The 27,582-nt window shown below is 41.0% G+C and overlaps 1 protein-coding gene across 2 annotated transcripts in view; it reads left to right on the top strand.

The window, feature by feature from the left end:
- The window catches only part of CHRM2 (cholinergic receptor muscarinic 2), a 209,338-nt gene that overhangs the window by 74,289 nt on the left and 107,467 nt on the right, over nt 1-27,582 (top strand). The gene's annotated exons all lie outside the window — the stretch shown is intronic.

Genomic DNA, 27,582 nt, shown 5'->3' with positions numbered 1-27,582 from the left:
GCATAAGCTGACCTAAGTTACCATTTAGTTAGCAACTTGCTCACAACTCTTGATATCAGGAAATCTGCAAAGCTGACCTCTTTGCCATCATCTGACTTTCTTTAACTTTTCATTCCGGGTCAGACACCCTGAAAATCAGAGAAGAGTATTTAGGAAGCTGGACTCAACAAAACCCTTCCATGTTATGGAAAGCATGGGTCTTTCTGGCCATCAAGAAAGACAGCAAATGTAATTCATTCATTTTTTAAAAAACACAAGTCAATATCCAATTTTAAAAAGAACATATATGTTGTTTTTTAAAAAAATATGTATTGTTACAAAGAATGAGAAAAAGGAAATGGGAAAAAAACAAGGGAACTGCATAGATGTGAACATTAGTTTGGCATAAATACCAGATATTCCTGATACAGGGATTAATTAATATGATTCTATGATTCTAAGTATTATTAACAGTAATTCCAAACTCTACTGAGCAGTACACATTTTCTGGAGTCTGGACAAAGAAGTTTTTCATTTTCAATTTTCACATAATTTAGGAAAACATAAAACTCACTCCTCCAGATCCATTCAATTGTTTTATGACTTAATTCTATACAACATGTATCTCAAAGATTACATGAAATAATATGGTGGCTGCTAGGCTTTGTTTATGCTAAATATTGGAAACCAGATATCTTTCCCAGCAAAGCAGAATTTATCCCAAAAAGGTTTTGAAATGCTGCTGATAGTCAAGTTAGCAGTCTAAAATTAGTAATTACCAGTCAGCCTTCTTGAACCAATGAAATATGTCTGAAGTTATAATTAGGTAAGGTAAACATTTCCCCTGACAGTGTCTGACTCTGGGGGGTGGTGCTCATCTCCATTTCTAAGCTGAAAAGCCAGCATTGTCTGTAGACACCTCCAAGGTCATGTGGCCAGCATGACTGCATGGAGCGCCATTACCTTCCCGCAGAAGCGATAGCTATTGCTCTACTCACATTTGCATGTCTTTGAACTGCTAGGTTGGCAGAAACTGGGCCTAACAGCGGGAGCTCACCCCACTCCCTGGATTCGAACCACCAGTCTTTCAGTCAGCAAGTTCAGCAGCTCAGCGGTTTAGCTCACTGCACCACCAGGAAGCCGAAGTTATAATTAGACAGGTGCAAAATTGTATGTACAGTTAAGGCTGAGGAATTAAATAAACATCCTACCCATATTCATGGGGAGAAGACTAAGGTTGAAGGACCAAGAGAAGAAAGTACTGATAGTACAGAGTAAAATTTTATGTCAAGATAATATCAATTGTGTTTACTGTATACACTGGAAAGAAATCTTTTTTGGGGCCAAAAAGGCGGGAACCCAGTTTGGTCAGGTGTAAGGGGTTTGCATTGCATTGTTGGCAGAAGCTAAGGGCATAATCCTATCTTCAATTTACTCAAAATTTTGATAACATTTTAAAATGTGTTGGGGGAGAGAGGATAACTTTTAATGTCTTCTCCCTCCTCGTGGGGAATATTGCAATTTTTATCTTGTAATAAAATTAGAGAGAGAAAGGCACAAAGTCTTAACTGAATTAAAATGAAACTTGGAACTCACAAAAATGACCTCACCCTAAGTTTCACTAGTTTATCAATAGGTTAAGGTACATTTACTCATTCATTCATTTTAAAGATGTTGTAGGTCTTTGTTCAGAAGAACAGCAGAATGACTTGAGTCCTATTTATACTGCCATATAATGCATATAATGCAGTTTAAATGCATTGAATGGCCATATAATGCATTTCGATCCAGTTGAACTGTGTTCTGAAACTGCATTATGTGGCAGTGTAGATGAGGCCTCAGCTGCTTTACTAGACCAAAATGAATAAGGTTTATGGATTTTTACTCACCTACCTGTAGTGACTGAAAAAGAAAGACAAGCACATCTCTTTCTCCCTGTGACCCAGGTGTTTGGAACAAAAATAAGATAAAATTGATTTGCTTTTCTATATGCCCAGCGTTATTGACTTCTGTTCCAATTGCCTTAGGTAGAAAAAGAGATGTATTACTTCTCAAGTTGCTGCTTTTCTCCCTGGAACATACCAGTAAACACATAGAAGAACAAAACACCAAGGACGAGGAAGCAACACTTGGAAATTGCTTTGAGATACAGGACAATATATTTCTACTAGATATGAAATCAGCTGTAAGATTTTGTATGGATGCCAGTTCAGGGGCCCTTCAGCAGAGGTGAGATGTGCATCAACTCAGTGAAGCAGATATGCTTCCCAGCCATCTGAATATCTGAACCACACAGAATATCTGAACCACACTGTGGTTCCATTTTGGCTGCCGTGGTTGCATCCCATGAAGTCCTGGGATCTGCAGTTTAGTGGTGCACTAGAGCTCTGGCTGAAAATTCTAAATGCTATACCTCCTTTAACTGCAAACTCCACGATTCCATGTGGAAGAAGGAGTCAAATCTTCTGAAGTTAAATCTTAGTGTTATTATAGCATAGTGTGAAAGGGACCCTGAAAACATCCCAGTATGGCTTGGTTCAGTCTGTACCTGGATCTTGATTGGCAAATCCAAGCCCTCGTCCCTCCTTTTAACCATCTTTGGAAATCAGCAAATGCTAGGGCCGTATTCACATTTACATTGGCACCACATGCACATTGCAGACACAGGTGCCCATGAAGGGAGAAAACAGACATTCTGCATACAACACAATGTGTCATTGTGATTCCTTTTTCTTCATAATGCTGGCCCAAAAGATGTTTTAGCAGTGCTCCATGAATAGAGTGAATAGACCACAACTGTCTTATTGATTATATTCTCATAGGACCTATTTGGTCAGAAACCACACAAGGAGAACTAAAAAATAAAATAATATTGGAGTCAAACATGACTCAAATTTGTATAGTGTATATAGCTAAGCAGATTTTAGGCTTTCCTACACTAGTAAAAAAATCCCAAACTCATGTCAAATGGAAGGTTGGTTAGCTTCCTGGTATTAGCTACTTCCAGTTGAGTTCCAATATAGCATTATGCACTTTTTAGCTGTCTTTCTGCATAAAGCAAGTCAGATTTATGTTGTTGAACTGCAACCCCCATTATCCACCCTTGATTATGTTGCTGATAGGAGCTGCAGTTCAACCAACTCAAGAGAGCACCATGTTGCTTATCCCAAACATAAAGCATTCTGCTTCTTTCAGTCCCAGGGGGAGCAATATGCTGTGGAAGGCACTGGGTAATTTACCTGTCATATACAAATGCTTCCATGTCACAGTAGCTTCCATGTCACAAGCCACTGCCCGCTCATTTGCAATCATATCTTTGTGCTGCCATGGGGGCTAAACAGACACCTGTGTTTTATAACCAAATGCTGAGATTATTAGGAAGCTGAAATCTGCACCTGGTCCAACATATTGTGCTTAAAAGAATTCATCACACACACGCATCATATAAGCATCTGCCTTCATTTCTTTTTTTACTGCTCGGGTGAGGTATGAGTCAAAGCTCAGCTCTTCCTCTATCCTCTATAAAGCCCCAAATAGTTGGAGTGGAACTCATCACTCTGGAAAAGAGATCTTCAATAGATTGGAAGTGCCAGTTTTGCAGAAAAGAGAAGAGAAATGTGAGACCACGAGAGATCTGGAGAGTGATTGCAGCTTCATTACAAAGCCTGCTTAGCTCCTGAAAGAGGTTATTGCCTGTCACAAACTGTTTTCATTTTCCAGCTGCTTGTTGGCATAGGTCTTAGCCTGAAAATAAAAGCAATCTATCCCAACCAGGTTTTTTTTTTTTTGAGTGGGGTAGGGGAGTTGGTTCTGCTTGGAGAAAATCTCACAGCTCTACATTATTCAGGTGAAGGATCATTTGACTTTTTACAATGGCTCTCTGTTGGATAGCAGGATGGAGAAAAGTAGAAAATTTTGGCACATTTCTCCTGGTCTTAAAATGATTGTTGCTGAAAACATGCATTGAAGTTATTTTATATATTTTTTCAGGTTTACAGAGAAACTCCATACAGCTTGTTTGTTTTGTTTTTGTTCTGTGCAAAATTTTCTTGCAGAGAATTTTTGTACATAATACCTATGAGTTTGTTTTTTGTAGAGAGTCCCTGAACTGTGAAGAATATCTGAAAATGGCTTCAAAATAGTATCAAGGACATTCTTGCAGTGGGAAGAAAATAGCTAAATTTGGTCATTGATTCCTTTGAGAATGGAATTAACAAAGATTTATATTTTTAGTGGAGTTCTCCAACAGTGGTGGGTCATGAACATCTGCCTTCCAGGGCAGAAGAGAACTGGGTCTGTCCACTCCTCTCTGTGACAGTCCTCGGTTTATTTAATGAGTACAGACCTGTCATACCTCAACCAGTCTCCTTCAATTTTGCCTTATGTGTTTTGTTCTCCAGGCCATAAGAAAAGTATTCTTCCAGATCACCCAGACAGGCAATGGTGTTTTACAACCATAGGACTTCATCAAATGGGAAATTAGCTGTCGTATGACACTTTCACCACAGTTGAGCTACTTCTGATGGGGCTCCATACTCAAAATATGGTGAAAACCTCATATGACATAGCTACGAGAACACAGGAGGTTTCCCATGTTCTTGTTGCCAGCAATGGGTTGGGTGCAGTGGGGTGGGGGGGGGGGGGGAGCTGAGCAGCAACACTTTCATCCATGGGATGGGGAAGGCAGTGCTGTGGGCTAGGGAGGACACAGAGCAACAGATTCCCCTGCTGCCTTCTGGATTCGCCATGCTGCCTGGTGAATCCTCCCGCTGTCGCCCATGTTGATGTGATGGGATCCATAGTCTAAATCAGGCATGGGTAAATTTCAGCCCTCCAGGTGTTTTGGGCTTCAACTCCCAGAAATCCCATCCCTGGGAGTTGAAGTCCAAAACACCTGGAGGGCTGAAGTTTGCCCATGCATGGTCTAAATCAAACTAAACAAATCAAATCTGGAAACCATAAATACAAGAACTATTGCACTCAAAGTATGAAAGGATCCTATTCTGCCTGTGGCAATGGAATGGGCATGGTTGGATGCAGACCTCTTTGTTATTGAGTTCCTGAGAGTGTGGGGTTTTTTTTTCCTGTCAGATTCCTGTCAGCCCAGGTGTCTGGCATTTGTTAATAGATTGGATGAAGGTGAACAAATTTAAATTTAATCCAGACAAGATAGAAGTGTTCCTGTTCAGTCAAGAGACAAGATCAGGGAATAAGGATTCAGTCTGTGCTGGATGGAGTTACATTCTCCTTGAAGACAAGTTCACAGCTTGAGTGCACTCTTGAATTCAGCTTTGAGCCAGGAAGTTCATGTTTTCATGGTGGTCAGGAGTGCATTAGTACAGATAAGGCTTGTGTGCTGACTCCACTCACTACCCACAATGACTGCTCAGGCTACAGCAATACCTGCTTTAATTACATCCCATTTGGATTACTGTACCATATTCTATGTGGGACTGCCTTTTAAACAATGTTCAGAATCTGAATGGAAGAGCTGCAGCTAGCATGACTGGGACTACTAGAGAGAACATACAACATATTTGTTACATCACCTCCAGTAATGTAACAAAGCTACCAGTCTGTTTCCAGGCACAATTCTAAGTGCTAGTGATGACTGCAATGGGCAATTCTTTTGGGGCCTGTTGAGAGTAGAAATGTTCTAGATTAAACTCGGAGGTATTTACAGATTGCATCTTTGACTGATGAAATATGGTGGAGCCTACCCAGCTCAAACAGGCCAAAACTATTTTGGTCCAGATGGACCACCATTTTCACTTCTCTGTTGATATTATCACTGCTGAACTAGCAGAACTCCGGAAGGGCTTCTGGCCATTACAGGTACAGTGCTGACATCAGCAAAGGTGCTTGCATGACCAGGAAGAAGGAGGGGATGACCCCACTTCTTCTTCCTGAACAGAGCTCTGTGACTGACAATTGTGACATATGCCCAATCCATCCAGTTTTCTCAGCACTGATGAGTACAGGTGAAAAGGGATACTGGAGCCAACTTGTGTGGGAAGTAGGTTGGCTTGCATCAGAGCCAGTCTTCTTTTTACACTCTGCCCTCATTGTGAGGCTCTTCTGGAGTTTCACCAAAACTTTGGAGCATTCCCTGGCTTTCCTTACTTACCTTGGGGCTAAACCATTTCAATCAAGTTTACCTGCGCTAAGGTAATGACATAGCCGGGAGGCCACTTTGGGGGGGGGGGGGATTGTGGCCAGTTTAGAGTTCTTTAAAAAGTCTTAAATGGCAGGTTATTGGAAGAATTATATTGTCTCACACAACACTTTCCATGTGTTAAGAACTAATATCAGTTTAACAAACTTTCGCAAGTACATTCACTGAGGAGGCTATTTCCAAGCTTGAAATCCTTCCCTACAATAACTTAGACTCATGTACTCCATGGTAAATAACTTAGACTCATGTACTCCAGGCAAAAGGAAGAGGGGCCGACCAAGGGCAAGATGGATGGATGGCATCCTTGAAGTGACTGGACTGACCTTGAGGGAGCTGGGGGTGGTAACAGCCGACAGGGAGCTCTGGCGTAGGCAGGTCCATGAGGTCACGAAGAGTCGGAGACGACTGAACGAATGAACCACAACAACTCCATGGTGTCTTCATAGAGGCAAATACATTTTTTTCTGTTTTGACTAGGCTTTGAGAACTAATCATTGATGGGCAAAGTATTTTTTATTTAAGGAGCTGCATTGTCTGCATTTGTGTTTTGTTTTTGTTTTTTTGCTGTTTCTAGTGGGTATATTTTAAAATTGCTTTTAGATCTCTTTAGTTCATCTCTATGTTACCTTGTATGATAACTTAATGATATGAAATATTTTCTGTGCTTGTTCTAAATGCACTAGTAGAGACTTGTGCTATGTCAGTAGGCTTGCCGGATCTTGTCCAAAGATTCTTCTCTAATAATTTTCTTTTTCAGCCAACTTTGTTAGTTCCGTGTTTTGTCTGCTCCATCCTATATGCCCTCTGTACAGTATTACATCAGTTATTAGGTTTTCTATACTATACCCATTTTCAGTATGCACGGCAAATCAAAGGCTGTATGTACATTTGAAGTGGGGTGAATAGAAAAAACAACAGTGGAAGAACACATTAAAGGTAAAGTAAGGACAGAAACATCTAGAAGTGGGGGTTGAGGAACATATCTATAATGATGGGTTAACAACAATTTGTACAATCCCTCACCCACAGTGGGAAAAACTTATAGGTTTTATAGGCCAAAAAAGGACCTTATCCAATGGGCAGGGGAGAAGCAGAGAAAAGCTGGAGAAAGCATCCTTAATATTGGACCTACCCCGCCAAGATCTGTCTTCGGGGATAACCAACTATCCCACAATGTTTCCCCACTTTCCTCCATTTCCTGCCACTGTCTTCAATCAGGAGTCAGGGGAACACTCAACTACTGACCTTCTTCACACGCTGGTGAGATGGATTTCAACGCATAGCTACCAGATGTGGCTGTGTGTCATGGGAAGACATCCATGGGACTCTGTTACACTAGCATAAGAACAGAAGATGGTCAGAAAACGGGAAATTTAGGATAGTATAAGGTCAAAAAATCTGGTGGGCCGAAGACTCACCACTTTCATTTTATTATTTGATGTGTGAACAATTTGGAATTTCAGTGAGAGACAGAATGTCCCAGTTCAACCTTTTCATTTCTTACATAAAACCATTAAGGCATCAGGTTTTTGAAATGCAGAGATTTTCCCTTGCACAGTAAGCTTTGTTGATTTCACCTCCCACATTCTCTGTGATGTCAGGGAGCACCGGTGATTACATTTCTATTTATCAAATCAAGCAGTCTACATAAACTGTTGATTTTCTTCAGGTCATAGTTTAGAAATAATGAGTACAGCCATTTGTTCTTCAATCTGTCTTGCTGTTCTGTTGCCATCTTCCCAGCAGTCCCTAATTCATTTATAACAGGGTGTATGTGTATGCATTTTATCACTTGCAAAGATCCTTGGGTTTCAATTTTAGGTGTGAGACAGGAGAGGGAGAGGGAAGCAAAGGCAGAGTAAACAAGGTTTATCAAGTGTGCAGAAATATTTCTGTACTTTTCCCCATTTCTCATCTGCTGAAAACCCAGCAGTAACAGTATCCCCCAGGAACACGAAAGGAGGCAGAGGTGGGTTATAAACATCTGGGACCTGGTTTTGCATCATCTGAGTTGACTGCAGTTACATTCCATTGCCCTGTGAAGCTTGCAAGGTGGTTTGACATTTCACAAGCCGTGTTCTAAAGAAAATGGGCAGAGAAAAGGGAAATGAGCAAATTCAGACAGCGATACTTTCTTGATGTTACATAATTGTTACATAATGAGCTTGTGACAGAGGCACTTATCACAAAGCAAAGCCAAATGGCAATTAATGCTAGCCAGGTGAAAAGAGATGATCTCCTTTTTCTTACCCCTCTCTCTGTTGCAATCAGATGGAGATTCTTATGGGAAGAGGAGAGGCTGAATTTTATTAGGTTCCAGCTGGATCAACGAGAAGCCTACCTACAAGGCTAACTCTTTGCCAATTTACATTACGTTATTATTGCCCAATAACAATAATGCTCTGAATCTTGTGATGTCATCTGCATGTGTAACAAATACACTCTTGTGTTTGTTGCTGTGGTTTTTTTATAGTCACATATTTTATTAAATTGGTATTTATTTTAACTATAATATTTAAATATTTTTGTAACATTTTGGTGGAGTATGTGCATAGGGGATTTTTTGTGTGTGTCAGGAGCGACTTGAGAAACTGCAAGTTGCTTCTGGTGTGAGAGTATTGGCCATCTGCAAGGACATTGCTCAGGGGATGCCAAAATGTTTTTTGATGTTTTACCATCTTTGTGGGAGGTTTCTCTCATGTCTCCACATGGGGAGCTGAAGCTGACAGAGGGGCTCATCCGTGCTCTCCCCAGATTCGAACCTTCGACCTGTTGGTCTTCAATCCTGGTGCATCAGGTGACATCATGAATTACCACACTGGGTGACAACAACCCTAATAATGTCTCTGATTTATTCATCAATACAATTTGTTGTTTATTCATTCAGTCATTTCCAACTCTTCGAGACTTCATGGACCAGCCCACGCCAGAGCTCCCTATCAGTCACCACCACCTCCAGCTCCTTCAAGGTCAAGCCAGTCACTTCAAGGCTGCCATCCATCCATCTTGCCCTTGGTCGGCCCCTCTTCCTTTTTCCTTCCATTTTCCCCAGCATAATTGTCTTCTCTAAGCTTTTCTTTCTTCTCATGATGTGGCCAAAGTACTTCATCTTGGCCTCTACTATTCTTCCCTCCAATGAGCAGTCAGGCTTTATTTCTTGAAGTATGGACTGGTTGGATCTTCTTGCTGTCCAAGGCACTCTCAGCACTTTCCTCCAACACCACAGTTCAAAAGCATTTATCTTCCTTCGCTCATCAATACATAAGTAAAATTTATTAATTCAAAGACCCTACTCTGTTTGGGACTAACTTCGGTATTTAGGGCATTGTTTCAAAGCTCTACAGTTTAGCTCTACTATGCAGATCTTAACTGAGAATGAAGAGTTCAAGAACTCTTCCAAATATGCTAAAGAAATAATTATCAAATGTCAACTGCTGCAAACCTTTCTAAAATGTCTTAACCTAAGTTATAAATATGCTTTTTCATAGACCTTTGAGTCAAATAACAAAAGCCAACAAATAATAGGAAACTCAATATATTGATTCATTTAACAGCTGTGCCCATCTTATGATCATCAGCTGGTGATTCTGACAAATATTAGTTCTGTTGGAGCAGCTTGGACATTCAGTATCTAATCTCAATGAGTGAAGAAGAATAGATGGGAGTGAGGTGGAAACAAAAAAGGTGTTGCTCCCCAAAATAAAATATCTACCCACCTATAAAATTTCACTTCATTCCTCACATTTCTAGCATTGCAAAAGCTTAAAATTTCTGTTAAACATTTAGAAATACAGTTTAGACTTCAGAAAAAAAAGGGTCATGCAGAGGTACCTAGAATATTACAAAGAAAGCAGATAGAAGAATTTCAGGTGCAGGTGATTTATTAATATCTCACTCTTTGCAATACTGGAAGTTTGGGGATTCAAGCTAACTTTCATTTCAAGGAACAGAGTTCTTACAGAAAGATAATGCCTTCATTTTGATACCCTCTCTGCAAGCTATATAGCTGAGAATGGAGGCGTGAGGCAGTGATGGCTGATGGTTGCCTGTAAGTAGATAGTGAATTTATTCTGAGATTTAGGGTGCATCTACACTGTAAAATTAATGCAGTTTGACATCACATTAACTGCCCTGACTTAATGGTATGGAATTATGGAATTTGTGGTGCGATGAGGCACCAGTACTCTTTGGCATAGATGGCTAAAGACTTTATAAAACTGAAATAATTCCATAGTTTTGAGCGATAATAGCTAAAGTCGAGTCAAACTGCATTAATTCTGCAGTGTCAAATTCATCTGAGTTTTAAAGAAGATATCCTTTAACACAGCGATTCCCAAATTTTGTCCTCCAGATACTTTGGATTTCAGCTCCCATAATCTCTGACCATTGGCCAAAATGGGTGAGTTTTTTGAGAGTTGAAGTCTAAATCATCTGGAGTTTGGAAATCACTGCTTTAAAGTTCTAGAACTGTTGTGGAGATAACGTTTAGCATCCTAAAGATCTCAGTTAGAATCCAGAATGGTCTGATCACAGAAACTGCTAGTCACAACTCAAAAGAGTGTTTGGAAACCTTACTCTTGGCTATGTTATATGGGGAGTTGGGAGTCTTGCAGCATATAGAGCAGCGGTTCCCAACCTGTGGTCTGAGGACCACCAGTGGTTTGCAGGAACCAAAATATGGTCTGTGGCCTCACTGTTATTACTCTGTTGCAACAAAAGTGACTGGTTTCGCTAAACCCTCTTACAGTGCTGAGGCTTATTAAATATTGTGAGTAGCAACTACTGGACGGCATATGTTCTGTATCAGAAACTAGAGCTGATTTGGTCTATTCAATGCAATTTTCTCAATCAGCACCCCAAATAACCAAACCAAATCTAAAGTTGACCAAAAACTGATGCGTAACCCTTTTGGTACTAATGTTGGAGAGTGGTCCCTGGCCAAGCGTCGTTCGGCCAGTTCAAAATTAGGGCCACCACAACATGTGTTGGATGACACTTCCACTCCAGTTGGAGGAAAGCTTACACTGGAAGCTCCCCTGTATCGCCTGATGGGCAGCATGCCCATCCAATTTGCAGCTGGGGTGGAAGTGTACTTCCAGAGGTAAGTATGATGAGGTGGTAACTGTGTCACACATTGAACTGAAAGGAACAGGAAAGAGTACTGAATGCAATCAATAAAAATGAGAAATTATGTTCCAGATTAGTGAATGATGAACAAGCAAAAGAACAATGAAACCTTTGATGATGAAAATGAATGAAACAACCAAATAAAGAAAAAAATATTCTTGCACTCTCTGCTAGAGGGTAGATTCATTTGTGAAAAGAATTCTTCTCTAAATGATAGCTCATCATTGCCACCTGTTTTTTCCCCCTAATATCTGCTGAGCGAGAGCTCATTACAGGATCTCTGGCAGGATGTATATGTATGTATCTATATGACAAAATAAATATACACCCACGCAAGCCATCTTCCTTGCTCTGTTTTTTTAAATAAAAATCTTGGGTTTAGGCCAGCAAAATATGCCTATTTCAAACCCACTCACAGTCACAGGGAGCAGCCATTGCTCTCTTTCACTTCCTTTTCTTTATATCTTCTATCTGTTCATTTATCTTTGATTTCAACACAATGTCAGGAAGGATGGGAGAGCAGCAGTGAAAACTCAAAATTAGAACTGGACAAGCCACCAGCAAGAAGTGCAGTTTGGGGTTTGCCTTGGGTACTCTATTTTTTATGTTCGCCCATCCATCTGTGTGGATGAAGTTAAGGAATTAGAAGTATTATTATAGGAGGAAAGAGCAGGAGAGAGAAATATCTATTGTTCTGCTGTCTTTCACATTTTGGGTTTTTAAAGACTATCCCACATATGAAGGTTTTTGAGAATTTCAAATACAAAGGAAAACATATCCTGTTTCCCACTCCTTACATCATCATCCACTAAATTAAATAGATAAGGTTATTGTAGAGGACTATGTTGTACTTCCTTGCCATGTAAGTACTAAAAGCAATGGGCATCTCAAGAAAAAAATGATAACAGTAATCCCAGTATTTATATAATGGAACACAAAGGGATTCAACCCAGATTTTCAAGTAATGCTGAAAGCCCTAGGCCTGAATAGATAAGTCAAAGTTTCTATTTCTTTCATATTGATTTTTATTACATTTTCTGGGCTCAGGGGCATGGACCCCCCCCCCCAATAGAAGTTGAGAAAACATAAATAAAAAACTGCTGGTTTTTTTATTTGAAGGAACACATCTCTAGAAATCCCTAGACCTGTGGGTTTCAACCTGTGGGTCTCCAGGTGTTTCGGGGTACAACTCCCAGAAATCCTAGCCAGTTTACCAGCTATCAGAATTTCTGAGGGTTGAAGACCAAAACATCTGGGGGCCCACTATCCTGGCATGACGTTGCTGCCAGGAGTTAACCATAGAAATGTATTGAAGAACCTAAGAGAACCTTTAAATCAAATCCATTAATAATCAAGTCTGCAAATGCCAAACCTGCAAACATGGAGGGCTGGCTATATCTCTATTTATTCTGACCATGAAGAAAACTTAACATTTTTAGGAATTCTTCTAAGAATTAAATTTGCAAATGGTTTTTTCCCCACTTCTTCCTATATCTCTGAATCTTCCTCAGGATTGATATGATAACCTACAGTGCCCCATATTTCTCTTAAAGTTGTCAGAGTAGTGGGTCTAGGATTAACTCTATATAGTGATTGAACAAGCTCCCAAGTAGGCATTACCTGAATGCAACTAAGGCCTATGAAAAGCCAACATAACCAACTCATGAGAACTCTATCATGGAGTTTCCTGGGGCTGGGAGTGTGAGACTCATCGAAAGTCACCCATTGGGTTTGCATGGCCAAACAGGGAGTTGAACAATAGCCTCTAGAGTCATAGTCCAATGCTCAAACCACTATACTTTGCAGCTACAGAATATCAATTCCCCAGTCCAAAAAAAATAATAAATAGAAATAACATGAATTATACAAAAGTGTGTGGTAGCTACTAAACAATGAAATTCATTTGTGGGAAATGTACAGATAAGGAATTTGGATCAGAGATTTATGAACCTCAGATTACAGCAGAGGAATAAGATGGACTTTTTTTGTAATAATTTACTGGTGGGGAATAATAGTTTATTTTCCAAGCCCATCTGGAAAATGGAAGTGAACTTTTAATTTCTAGAAATAAGATAGGGTGCCTTCAAACTACATACCTCTTGCATTGCTTAAAGTGCTATAGTTGCATCTTATATAATATTGGGATCTGAAGACTCTTGACACACTTAGAATTCATTGTTAGAGAGCTCTAGTACTATCATACACTAAAGAAGTCTAGGCACTTCATGAATCTTGTGAAATGGAGCCATGGTGTCAAACTGTGGAATCAAACTATTATCACAGTACAATGTGGATGTATCTCAACTTTAGAGTTCCAAATACAATCCAGGTTGAATCTAACATAGCCACAGTGTAGAGACCCAGGGTGTATCAATCACTTATGGATTCTACTCAGAATATCACAGTCAGTTCCAAAGTTTGTTGAAACAGAGTACATTAGTTTAATTCTTGGCCCAAATGTTTGATGGTAGAACTTAACTTTACCCCAAAAGTTATGGTTGTATCTGGTGACAAATTCCCATTTCTTCTTGTCCCACTGTGTATGGTTCAATTTTTTTAAAATTATGTCTTTCCCTCTCTGTCTCTTTCCACTTCCTTAGAACAGTCCTTATATTTTCAGAAAGCCTGGAGGTGATCTTTGTCCTCTTGTTTGCTACAACTGACTCATTCTTACCACATGAACTGTTTCCTTCTCTATTTCCAGAAGCAGCCTTTTGCCAGAAGCATTGCCTTTTGCCATATGTGTTTCTTTTCTCCTTCTGCAGTCCATTCGAGGTGATGCCCTTTGAGCTTTTGTTAACATGATAAACAGGGACAAGTTGACATTGATCTCTCTTACTTCTGTTGTTTTTAAAAAGAAGCAGAGAGAAGGAGCAATGGTGTGAATTCATTAGTATTGAGCAAATTTTATTTGAGAAGAAAGTGATTTAGAACTGTATCTTCCAATTTAAGACATGCAATATTAGGACTCAACTCTTCATTGGGGCAAGTGGCTGTTTAAATTTCCAGACGTCCAAATACCCCTAAGCAAATCCCAGAGGCAAGCTTTAGGCAAATTCTGTCAGTGTGTATTTTGTTTTCCTCTCAATCATGGGTTTTCTTGTTCCTATAAGAAAAAATGGGTTTTAAGTTCAGTTGTATTCTTTGTGAAATGTTTGTTCCACCTTGTCTGCTTTCTCCAGGGCTTAGTTTTGCCTCTTAGGCAATGACCGAAAAGCTGAATTTATAGTCACTTCCTTGGACTCTTCTTGTGCAATAGAAATTTACAACTCCCATCTAATCCAAGAGCTGTCAATATAGCTCATAACTTGCAGGTATTAAGCCTTCAGCCAAAGCTTTGCTTGTTAGTTCTAATCAATACGTGAATTTCAACTCCATTGCAGCTCTTAGAAATGCGGTGATTTCTTCTCTCCTGTCCTCGTTCTTTTTAATAGCTTTTCCATTGCTTTCATAATACTCCCTCTGGCCTTCTCGTCTCTTAATTTTAGGCAAACTAGGATTCCTCTGTGCCCTTTTGCCATTTGTTATATGTTTGCTGCTTTGATCTACAGAGGTTTTACTTGCCTTTGAGGTACCATCCTAACTTCCTCCAACCTAAGTTCCTCCAACCTAAGTTCTTATCAATTGCCAACATATTTAGATTTTAGAAACATAAGAAGGTGGCTAATGCCAAGTTACAGAAGCCCCCGATGATGCAATGGGTTAAACTTTTGCATCAGCAGGACTGAAATTCGACAAGTTGCAGGTTCGAATACGGGGAGAGCATGGATGAGCTCCCTCTATCAGCTCTGGTTCCCCATGTGGGAACATGAGAGAAGCCTCCCACAAGGATGATAAATCATCAAAAACATCCTGGAATCCCCTGGGCAATGACCTTGCAGATGGCCAGTTCTCTCACACCAGAAGCGATTTGCAGTTTCTCAAGTCGCTCCTGACATGAAACAAAAAGCTCCAAGTTGGATTATTAGTCCTTCTAGTTCAGTATTGCCAATGCTAACTGGAAGGAACTTTCCAAGGTTTTAAGAATTTATTTATTAACTTTACATCTTGTCATTTTTCTGAAATGGGATTCAGGGTGACAAGAACTGTATTCACCCATCTAGGGCACTCAGATGTTAGACTTGAATTTCAAGGCTGAGAACCTCATTGTCAGTATTCAGGTAGTAGAAGAGAAATCTCAGAGTGAAAGTACTGCCTAGAAATATCTCTCTGTGTGTGAGACTTGATTTATTTGTATGAATGACAAGCATCGCTGTCACTTAGAACATCAGCATCATAACATCAGTGAGATCTGCACCTTGAAATATTACAAAAGAAAGAAAATAATTGTGTGGAGGCCCTCCCTATGCTTCAGGTTCTGAACCTCAACTCTCAGGGTCTGGGATAGTCCTGACCTGGCAAATGTTTTTTCATCCCTCCTGGCAATAGCAGGGATCAAAACTGAAACCTGCTAGCAGAGTTTGCACTTTACACCAGAATAATAAAAAAGTTATTTGTTTTGATTACAACTTCTATAATATTCCAGCCAGAATGACCATTCATTGATGTTCTGTGTATGTATCAGAACTTTTTCAAGCTCTGATCCACGCACAATATGCCCATTAGACCACAAGAAAACTGGGATTGTGGCGCAGCTGGCTGAGTGTCAGCTGCATTAAGATCACTCTGACCAAAAGGTCATGAGTTCGAAGCCAGCCCGGGCTGGAGTGGGTGTCCAGCCATTGTGTAGCCCCTTGTCGACCTTTGCAACCCGAAAGACAGTTGCATCTGTCAAGTAGGAAAATAAGGTACCACCTTGTGTGGGAGGCTAAATTTAACTAATTTATGAGGCCATAAAGAAAAAAGACTCCGGGGAATGTGGAATGCGGAAGAACTTCATCGGTGTCGTTGATGGATGATGAAAAGCAGCAGCTCCCCTGGCGGCCAGAAAAAAAAAAGTTAAATAGCCTCAGTGTATTTGTGTGTTTATTTATTTATTTATTTATTTGATGCACTTATTAACCGCCATTCTCAGCCCATAAGGGCGACTCATGGCGGTGTTAAATGTTGTTTGTCAAACTGGCATTGAATGTTTGCCATATATGTGTTTACTGTAATCCGCCCTGAGTCCCCTGCGGGGTGAGAAGGGCGGAATATAAGAACTGTAAATAAAATAAATAAATAAATAATTAGACAAAACCACATTAGAATGAAAATTTTTGCTCTAATTCAGGGTGACACTGGTAGTTGGGGGACCTCGATTCCTTCAAAGCTTTGTACTATGTTAGGTTTTTTAAAAAATATTTTTCCAGCTGCTTCTATAAAATGGGACTATTTGTTCCTGCCTGGTCCACTGAGGAAGAACAAGATGAAGTTTGTAAATTAATTTACACACTCATCCACAGTTAGATTTGATTAGAATTGATGGTGGTGGAGGATGGCAGCAATAAATTACAGGGAAGTTTCTGCCAGTCAGTACTGACGCCATCAGCTGTGCGTGGGCAAGAAAAGCATCCCACATTAGCAGGAGTAAGAGCTGCTCTTCTGCATTCTCAAGCTGTTTTTTAAAGCTGGGGGAGAGGTGGTGGAAAAGAGACAGAGATCTCCTCTAAAATGTATATTTTTGTTTGATGAATTATTCTGATCCTCACCTAAGGAAATTTATCTTTTTTTGTGTGTGTGAAAAGAGTATGTGCAGGTTTTCTTGTGGTCTTATTGAAACAGCTGCCCAAATCAGACCATTGAAAATGGATTGTAAACATTGATTCTTGTTCATCTAATATCATTATTATTATCAGATTAATAGTAACAGTAGTATTTGTTTAGTAACTCACTTCATGCTTCATGTTACTGCCATATCTCTTTTCACTTTTACATGCAAAGATAATTTTGTTGTTGTTGTTCATTCGTTCAGTCGTCTCCGACTCTTCGTGACCTCATGGACCAGCCTACGCCAGAGCTCCCTGTCGGCCGTTACCTACCAATAAATGCACACAAATGGATCAGTAATAAGCCATGTTACTACCAGAAGTGAGAAACAAGTCGGATCCCCACTCACCATACAGGCAGTCCCCAGATTACATTTATTTTGTTGCCAGTGCCCCGTTCAGAAGATTTCACCTCACTAACTGTCCCTGTGAAAATTTTGGCTTGTCATGGAAATAAAGATTGGTGAGAAAGCTTCAGTGGAGACACCTTTTCCCCATGATAACTCTTCCAGGAGTGAATTTCCCTTCCTAGGGGAGGATTTCTGTCACTTCCTGTTGTCTCACCTCATTCTTAACTATGAGCTGTATATAAGTCAGGTGAGTCTTTCTTCAATGCAAGGTGACAAATTTATTTAGTTGAAGATTTTTTCAATTGATTCATGCCATCCAGACTAAATAGAAAAATAACCATTTCATAATTGGAAATTTCTAATATTTATAGAAATTTTCATTTGAATGTGTTCACATCATATAAATAAAATTGGTTTAATGAAACTACAGAGGAATTGGGTCACTTTGGACTTATTTATCTCAGCACAGCCTCAAACTTGGTCCGGTTCAGTCTTGGAATTAAAAAAAAACTTGAAGCAATATGGATTAGAATGTATAACTGAATCTCAAAAGCAAGTGAGAAAAAGCCAGAGAGCTCGTATATCTCCAACAATAGCTTCTCGGCCTTTTGTCTAAGATCAAGTGTAGTATCTCCAACAAGAGTACATTTAGAAATACCAAAATGAGATAATATGGAGAGATGGATGGAATGGAACATGGCTTTTGCCTGCTAACCCCCCGAATGAAGACACAGACAACAGTTATGGGTTAAAACTGGGCAACTTTATTGTTACCATTTTAATTTGCAACCGAATTCTTAATTTTCTTACGTGAATTTGTAGTGAACACAGCCGAGGTAGTGTCCCTTCCCGGCCTACCCCTCGGCTAAATAGGGCGAAGCACCCGGTCCCCTGGTGACATAAACCCGGGTAACCTTTAGGAAAATGTGTTGGCTGAATCTTCCTCAAGGCTATTGAGGTCAGATCCCTCCCATTTTAAGGCCATATATCTTTTATATCTCAGCTTGTCCAGTGTACCATTCGTTGATATTACTGTTAATGGCCTTCGCCCCCAGAAGGGGTGCCTAGGGTGCACACCAAATATAACTCCTTATTGCTGTTTTCCGCTAACCTATTTAACAACCACATAACCCAATCTGCCCTCTGGTAACAGTGTAGGGCAGGCGAAAAAACCCCCCAGAAACATAGGAGGGAGAAAAATTCCTGTCCGGCTCCCTAGGGCAACCAATTATTTTACACTGTTAATGGGCGGGCGTGGTGGGTCGACGTCTTGAAAGAGACTGAGCTGGAGGGATCTAACTCCTCCAGCTCCGCCCCCCAAAGTAGTTCCGGCCGGAACTACTTTGGGTTGGTTTCTTCACCGGGCGGAAGAGGCAAAGGCCTTTTCCAGGCTCCAGCTGCGCGGGAGCCTAGAAGGGTCATTGCCTGCTAACCCCCCGAATGAAGACACAGACAACAGTTATGGGTTAAAACTGGGCAACTTTATTGTTACCATTTTAATTTGCAACCGAATTCTTAATTTTCTTACGTGAATTTGTAGTGAACACAGCCGAGGTAGTGTCCCTTCCCGGCCTACCCCTCGGCTAAATAGGGCGAAGCACCCGGTCCCCTGGTGACATAAACCCGGGTAACCTTTAGGAAAATGTGTTGGCTGAATCTTCCTCAAGGCTATTGAGGTCAGATCCCTCCCATTTTAAGGCCATATATCTTTTATATCTCAGCTTGTCCAGTGTACCATTCGTTGATATTACTGTTAATGGCCTTCGCCCCCAGAAGGGGTGCCTAGGGTGCACACCAAATATAACTCCTTATTGCTGTTTTCCGCCACAAGATGGAGGCAAGTGTCTACTTAGCCCCCATCTCCCCAACCTTTAAAACAGCCCTTTTCAATTTAGGTCCCAATTTGTAACAACAAGTTGCCCCCATTTGAAATGCACATCCATCTTGTATTTGGGTACATGTGAATCAGATAGTATTTGAGCGTCACATTGAAGAATGTTGTAACCAGTGGCGAACCTGGGAGTCCTTCCAGTGTTCCCACAACATAATAAAGATAATAACTGCTGTATCAAGTGGCTGGCCTGTGGCGCCTCCAGTGTTGCCATACATAATAAACACCACAAGTGTTGTAACATTCAGCGAACCTGGGAGCGCCTCCAGTGTCCCCTTAACATGATAAACACAGTAAATGCTGTAACAGGTGGCGAACCTGGGAGCGCCTCCAGTGTCCCCTTAACATGAGAAACACAGTAAATGCTGTAACAGGTGGCGAACCTGGGAGTGCCTCCAGTGTCCCCTTAACATGAGAAACAAAGTAAATGCTGTAACAGGTGGCGAACCTGGGAGCGCCTCCAGTGTTCCCATAATATAATAACACCTAAGTGTCATGGCTTGCAGAGGTGATCTCATCTCTCCAACCTTTCTCAAAACACTAGGGGATCGACACCCCCCATTGTCTCCAACCGCCACTCTGCCCATGGCGATGATGGCCAGTCTTGCGACGCTGGCCAACCGACACCTCGTGCCGCATCTAAGTATCAGGGTCTCCATCAGAATGCATAATAAATCAGTCTGACGCCGAAAAAAGGAGCTGAAAAACTGAAGAACAAAATCAACCGGGGGGGGGCGTAGTATCCCTTTACCCTTCCCACAAGGGATCGTCTGTCCCCACGCCGCCTCCTGTAAATCCTCAGAGGCCCCTTATACCTTGATTATCGTGATGATCATATTGAATGAATAACTCTATCAACTAATGTAAAGGAGATAACTTTGTTTATAGCACTGGTAATGATGTGTCCTTTAAAGGAAATAATAGTAACCCTTAAGAACTGGACATTGCAGAACCTCGCCTTATCGTCTCCAGCTCCCGTGTCTCATAATAGCCTTATCCTCATTTATTCTGTGTTGTCAAAACTAATGTGTCATAGCCTCCAAGGTCATGTGTTAAGCTCACAAGTCATAAGATATATATAAACAGTCATGGTGACAGGTTCTTCGCCTCATATATGTGTCCTGTTAATCCATGTAACCTGTCCAGCTTGCCGTTGGCAATGGCGATTTAACAATCCTAGAAGCGCTAAACCTCCCCCCCCCCCTCCAATTGAATATAGCCTATTTTGTGCTTGTGAACAGTTTTGTGGTCTCACTGGCTTGTTCCCTAACTTGTGGATGTTGAAGTCTATGAGCATTTCCCAATCCAACGGGCCTGAATAAAGAAGGGGGGGGGGGTGATCTCAAACTCTGAATGGAACCAATGGAACAGGAAGGTTCCAGCTGAGCCCTGTAACCGCCTGACCCTTGGAAATCTGGTGTCTCGTTCTCTCCATACTGTAGTTAATATTATTATTATCCTAATTGCTGTTATTATTATTTAAAATATGGCCAAACATGCCCATGAGGACGTACGAATCTATATAACCCTTGTGGTATAACCAACTGTCTATGGAAAAAACTGTTAGTATGATTATTCCCTTGGGCCAGGAGGTACAACCCCATTCGCCGCTTATATTGGGATGGCTAGAAGACTTATTGCTGGTGTGTCGTTTAACATGAATCATCGTTAGATGAAGCCAGTCCTAGCGAGGCCTGAGATTAATGAGGGAAATGGGATGAGTAGTGATTATCTGGTATTGGGATGCGGGGAGAGGTATATTGTTACATTAACCTAACAAAATAATTACCACAAACAAACATCATAGGACTCAATGTAGAAGCCCTATCTTGTAGTATGGGCCCTAACCTTAAATTGTGATTTTGGAAACATCCGTGTCAGGTAAAGGCTTAGCGGTCGTAAACTAGTACAACGTTGACCCATGACCAAGCGGGATCTTATTTGCAGTTAGTCTTTTGTCTCGTAATAAACTATTACTAATTAAATGTTGTGAGCTCTCTAGCCCTCATTATCATGGCTACCCAGTAGGCCAAAGTATAGGCCCCTAACATATATCAACGGTCCCCATGACCAGTGTGTAGCCATCCTGACTCTTGAAGGATTGAATTGTCACATTTAAAACGTATTGCGGGCAATTTTTATTTTATTTTATTATTATTATTATTGTTATTATTATTATTACTATTTTGGAGAATTTGGTCGTGTGAGAGGATAAAATCGAACAAATAGATCAGGAGTCAGTCATCTTGGCCAGATGTTGATGAGGCTTGATCCATGTCCGACAGGGGAAGCCTGTCGTCACTGGGCATTGTCCTATCATTGTTAGATGTTGCTGCCTCATCAAGAGAGCTCATTTGATCAGATAAATCTGTGACAGGGGTACTTCTGTCTTGTAACTGATTGGTAATGAAGGCCTGGTTTGCCTCGAGGGAGGGTCTCTCTGTTGAGACCTCCATCCTTTCGTCGTAATCGAGATTATCCTGGCCTCGGCCTGGCTGGGATCTCGCCTGTCTCCATATGTGCCCTTCTACCAGATCCCACCGGAGTGCTGGATCGTGGGCTGCTTTTAGGCGGAAAAGCCTGTCATAACGAAGCCAACTGTCCCCGGGAAAGCTAAAGTAGGCCTCCCGAATGATGTCTAGGTACAGGAACAGGGAATATGCCCGGGCCGGGTAATGCTTAATAATCACGCTGGCATAAATCATGAAGCAATTAAGCCAGTTACCCCAATTGGGTTCCATCTCACGTGCCTGTCTATCTGCATTGTAGCTGGGCCCTAAACTGACCCTTGGCGCCTCTTCATAGGCTGCCACATACAGTGTAAATAACTCTATGTATTTATTACTCAAAATCGCGTCTACTGTGTCCTGTGTTAAGTGCGCTCCCAAGGAAACATTACCCAGAGTGTCTAATGGTATTGTTGGCTGCGTAACTCTCCTGTTCAGCATGCCGGTATGTTCCCTATCCTCCGCAGGACCACTTGTTGAGGCCAATGGTAATGAGTGTTGTTGAACGTTAACCGGAGAAACATCTGTGAAGGGTGAGTTATTTATCAGCCCTCCCTCCATTGAAAATCTAATGTTGACATCGCCGGCTTCTAAAGGCAAGGAATTGTTACCTGATGATGTAAATGTATCACGGACCCCTTGTGGTTGGAGCTGTGTTGTCGTGGGCAATACCGGCGGCATAGCCCCGACTGCCAGGTGCTCAACGTTTGGCTGCTGATCATTTTCGGGTTGAGATGGCCCTATATCTTGTTGAAACTCCCGGTCAATGTCAGGCACTAATTGAAACACACAAGAGAAAGGAGCTTCAAGTAAGGTAGGCACTGACTCATTATGTGATAGCTGTGCGCTCTGTCCGCACGAGAAATTATCTGCGTTATTTTCCAATGCCTGAATACGCGCCACCAGAGCCTGATATAGATCTGGTGATAATTCGTGGCTCGACTCCCTGTTTGTGTGGGATTGGTGGCGCCTTGTCGACCTTCTCCTGGCCGGGCCCTTGCCCTTCGACCCGCCGATGTTCTTCCTAGGCAACATCCTGTAAACAGAGAGGTAAGTATATGGAATGATTAATGACCGTGTATCTCTTGACTTGAATAGGAATTGAAAACCCACTGGTTTTCATGTCAGAGAAAGTCTTCGCATTGGATGGTATTTCCCGTACCACATAGCCTGCCTAACCTATAGGCCAAGGGAGCTCAACTAAGAGCCCTCCTTTTTATTTATTTATTTATTTATTTTTTAATTAGTGACCTGATAAGACCCCGTCCCCTCAGCCAAACGTGGTCCCAGCAGTCCATTGCTAAGACCCACTTTGTTCTAGGAATATTACATTTTTATAATGAAATATGGCCTTTAAATCAACGTGCATTAAGATCCTAGCAGCTTTTTATTGTCATACCTATTACTGTCAATATTAGAAACTATTTATTCTTAAAAGCTGCATGTCCCGCCATAACCCCTTTGAGGGCTATGTTTGCAGGAGATGTCGTGTCTTGGTTTGTTTGGCTTCCCAAATAACAAATAATAGGATATTAACTCGTATAAATTATTATTAATTATGTCCTATCAAACCTGTTAACGCTATCGGTAAAGTGTTGGAAAGGACTCCTAACTGAGACTATCGTTATTTTAGAAATATGTGAAAACCTCTGAAAATACAGTTGCAAAGGCAGTCCCCTAACTTAAGTCCAGTCACGTCTGACTCTGGGGGTTGGTGTTCATCTCCATTTCTAAGCCGAAGAGCCAGCGTTGTCCGTAGACACTTCCAAGATCATGTGGTCTCCATGACTGTATGGAGCGCTGTTATCTTCTGGCTGGAGCGGTACCTATTGATCTACTCACATTTACATGTTCTCAAACTGCTAGGTTGGCAGAAGCTAGAGCTAACAGCGGAAGCTCACGCCGCTCCCGGAGTTAACCTGTGACCTTTAGCACAACAAGCTCAGCAGCTCAGCACTTTAATCAACTGCGCCACCTGGGCTCCCTGAGTGCCGCACTGTATAACTGTTGGTTTGACCTATACTGTAGTAACCGGTCATTAAATATTTTTTTATTATATATATATATATATATATATATATATATACATACATATTATTATTATTATTATTATTATTATTATCTTCAACAGCAGCACCATCCTAGTTGTCCTTTGGTGTTTATCCGTTTATGTTAAGAAACTATTGTTGGTGTTAAAATCCTCTATATCCATATCTATATCCATATCCATTTATCTGTATGAATCCATTGCCTTTTTGTATATGAATATTCTGCTTTTTATTTTGGCTGTATAAAGGTCATGGAGATAGGCTCCCTTACGCAGGTTAGACCAATGAGGAACACTCATATGGCCTAATATGTTCCCAAGAAGTTTAAGCCTTCACTGGGTTTCAAAATGCCCTTGTATATAGACAAAATGGCCGCAAGCTCGTGGCAGCCAAGATGGCTGCCGCTCCTTTAGTAAAATCACAATGGCCGCCTGCCATGAGGCAGGCCCATGAGCCCGACCTAGATTAAGGCGAGGCCTAACCCCGCCTTAACCCCAGCCCTCCCATGGGTCAAATAGTTAAGTTCCTTATTAAATCATTAATAAATCTATATGTGGCTTTATATATATATTTGATGCATATAATCCACTCTTATTAATGATAACATATGACCTAAGCATGTATACATCTGTATTGAGCAAACATTTATACAGAATTGTAGCATCATAGAGTCAAAGAGTTGGAGGAGACCTCATGGCCATCCAGCCCAACCCCCGACAAAAAGCAAGCAAAAACAGCACCGAACCACCCCGACAGATGGCCATCCCGCCTCCATTCAGTGTGAGCCAGCCAAGCAAACCTATCCATGGCTGGCCACTTGTAGCTAAAGCCACGCTCACTGCTGGTACCCGCCTGAGCAGAAGAAAAAGGGGGGGGAGGTCAGGATCCGAAAATGGGAAATGGTAAGCGACGCCCTTCTCGAGCCCCCATCCCTCGCCCCAATAGCTCAAGGCCGGGACGTCTCGGCAGGAGCCAAGATCGCCATGCACTGCCCGGCCCCGCCAACCGCCGTGACGAAGGCAGGGGGATCCGCTGCCATGAAAAGCGGGGAGGAGGTTTGCCCGCCTCTGGGGCTGTAAACTATATGGGAGGAGGCCGTCATTATATATATATACCTATATACATACATATATATATATATATATACACACACACATAGCCGAAAAAACCCTTCCAGGGTGCGCCCAAGATTGGCGCTCCAAAAAATTCCTGTGCCCAGCCTGGCAGCAAGCCCCGAAGCCTGGCTGCTCGGCTGGGCCCCACCTACCGACCTGCGGACTGGTGGTCTCTCTGAAAGGTCCTTCCTCCTCGACGTCTTGAAAGAGACTGAGCTGGAGGGATCTAACTCCTCCAGCTCCGCCCCCCAAAGTAGTTCCGGCCAGAACTACTTTGGGTTGGTTTCTTCACCGGGCGGAAGAGGCAAAGGCCTTTTCCAGGCTCCAGCTGCGCGGGAGCCTAGAAGGGTCATTCTCAATGACAGCTCTAATGTACAATCTGATACAAAGATCTTACTACATTGTCCAGTAATAATACTTAAGGGAAAGATGTATGTGAGTCTTTGAAGTTATACAGTCTATTGCCTCCTACTTGCCTTAATTCATTTGCCAATTTTAGCTGTCATTAGCAAATTGTTAAAAGAGCTGTGGGGCCATTTTGATCATTTGTTGATTATCTTAATTTGGTCTCTCTGATGTGTAATTCTTTAATTTCTCAGCATTTTCTCTATTTACCTCTCCTCTCAATTTGTTAATTTCAATAATTAAATTGAAGTCATGTATATTTTTGACACATAAGTTCATACAACTCCCTAACACAATTGCTCCTGGTTTTTGTAGGTATCTTATATGCTTTTGCAGTGTAATTCATCTGTTAAAATTATCTAGTTTTTCTGCCAGTTTGTGTGCAGTTTTGGTCTGCCAACAAGTATATCTAATTCGCAAAACACATATGTTGTTGTTATTGTTGTCATTGTTGCTGCTGTTCTTGTATTGCCCATTGAATTCATAACAGGAAGCAAAGCAAACACTGTTATTTTATTGCCCATTTGAATGGGAAAGCAAATCACTAAATTTCCACTACACATCCTCATTAATTAAAATTATATATATAATTTTTAAATAACTTTTATTGCATCTATCATTAGTTTTGTATCGTTAGCAGAGATGACTCAAGAGAAGTACACAGAAAGACTGAACTCGTCTCTTACATTTTTAAGGCAAATGGCACTCCATAAATTCATTTGAAAGGAATAGGAATTACTTTTAGGTAAATTTCTGATAGTAGATAATCTCATTTTAGTGAACACTGCTGTTTGATAGTGTTTTACATCCAGTTAAAGTATTTATCTACCTAGCAAAGGGGTGAGCAAGCTGTGGTTTTCCCAGAAGTTGGCTATATTAGATAAGGCTGATGGGAGTTGCAAGTTCCACAATATCTGGAAATGCCTGACAGTCCCCTACCCCTGATATTGTCTTGAGTAGAGCTTATCTAAAGATGCCAGGAGTCAAACCTGGGATCTTTAACATGTAAGTCATAACTTGTACCCCTGAGCTACAGCTCCTCTATGATGTATTAGCATAGTGTCTTGTCTATGGATAGTTCAACACATGGAATAGCGAACATGATGATCAGTATGTGAATAAAATCTGTGGAACATGGTTTGTGTAATATATTTGATTAATGATTGCTGTCTCCTTGTAGAATTGTTCTTCATATAAAGGCTTCTGTGAAGTTTCTCATTGCACCATTGAAATCTCTGCAATGCAGTACTCCAACAAAATACAGCATTAGAATTGTAGCTGAGTGTGACTTGCTACTTGGGAATTATGCATTCATCTATGCAGACAGCCAGGTTATCATTTGTCAGTCACTTTAATAACGGGGTCTACTGACTACAACAGCCTTCTCTAACTTGATTCCCTGATGCTTGGATCACAGTCCCCATCAAATGGTTTGAAGGGAACTCATACGTTATCAAGTCTAACCCTCACTCAGTGGGGAGAAATCCATCTAGAGCATCTCCAATATGTGATAGTTTAGCATTATCATCCCCATCCAGCATGATCAAGGGAGCAATGGGATTTGCAGTCCATGTCAATGGCCATGCTGGCTGGATGCGCATAGTGTGGTTTACTAAATATGGAGGGAACCATCATGGGCAAAGCTGGCTCATTAGTGCTTTGAGACCATATTTTTGTCTAAATCTGATTATGGCCTTGGATAAAAATATTTTTACCTTAATGCATACTTTAGATGTGGGAGCAGGGGGTCTTTTAAACAGTACAATCTAAGGTGTGCATAGTAATTGAATTATGATGATAAACTGTTTCTGTGGGGTTGTAAAAATATTTTAGCGATATGTACATTCCAGTTCTAACCACATTTACTTAAAGTGGGTCCCTTCTGATTTCATTTCCATTTACTTTCATCGAAATGTGTTTAAGACTGTAGTCTTATTAGATTGAGAAGATGTTTAATATAGCTGGGGAAAGATAATTATACAGTAAAGATAAAAATGTGCAAGACTTCTTCCCAATGATTTCAGCAGTGGCTGGAGTTTCAATTATATATGTTTCAGTGAACATTTGAAATGTGGTGGATTTTAATTTTCCCATGTGAACTAAACAGCCTGAATGATATTTGTGAGTACCTACCTGATAATAGATAGATAGCTAGATAGCTAGCTAGCTAGCTAGCTAGATATAGATGCACAGATAGGTGCACACATGCACAGACAAACACACATACATTCCTTCCTCCAGTTTTATGACAGAAATATATTGTGCATGCTTTGAATTTTACCCACCTCCTCACCAGAT

The sequence above is a fragment of the Anolis sagrei genome, chromosome 5 (assembly GCF_037176765.1).
Source record: "Anolis sagrei isolate rAnoSag1 chromosome 5, rAnoSag1.mat, whole genome shotgun sequence".
Classification (NCBI taxonomy): domain Eukaryota; kingdom Metazoa; phylum Chordata; class Lepidosauria; order Squamata; family Dactyloidae; genus Anolis; species Anolis sagrei.
The sequence above is the reverse complement of the archived record's forward strand: the minus strand, read 5'-3'. Positions and strand labels throughout refer to the sequence as shown.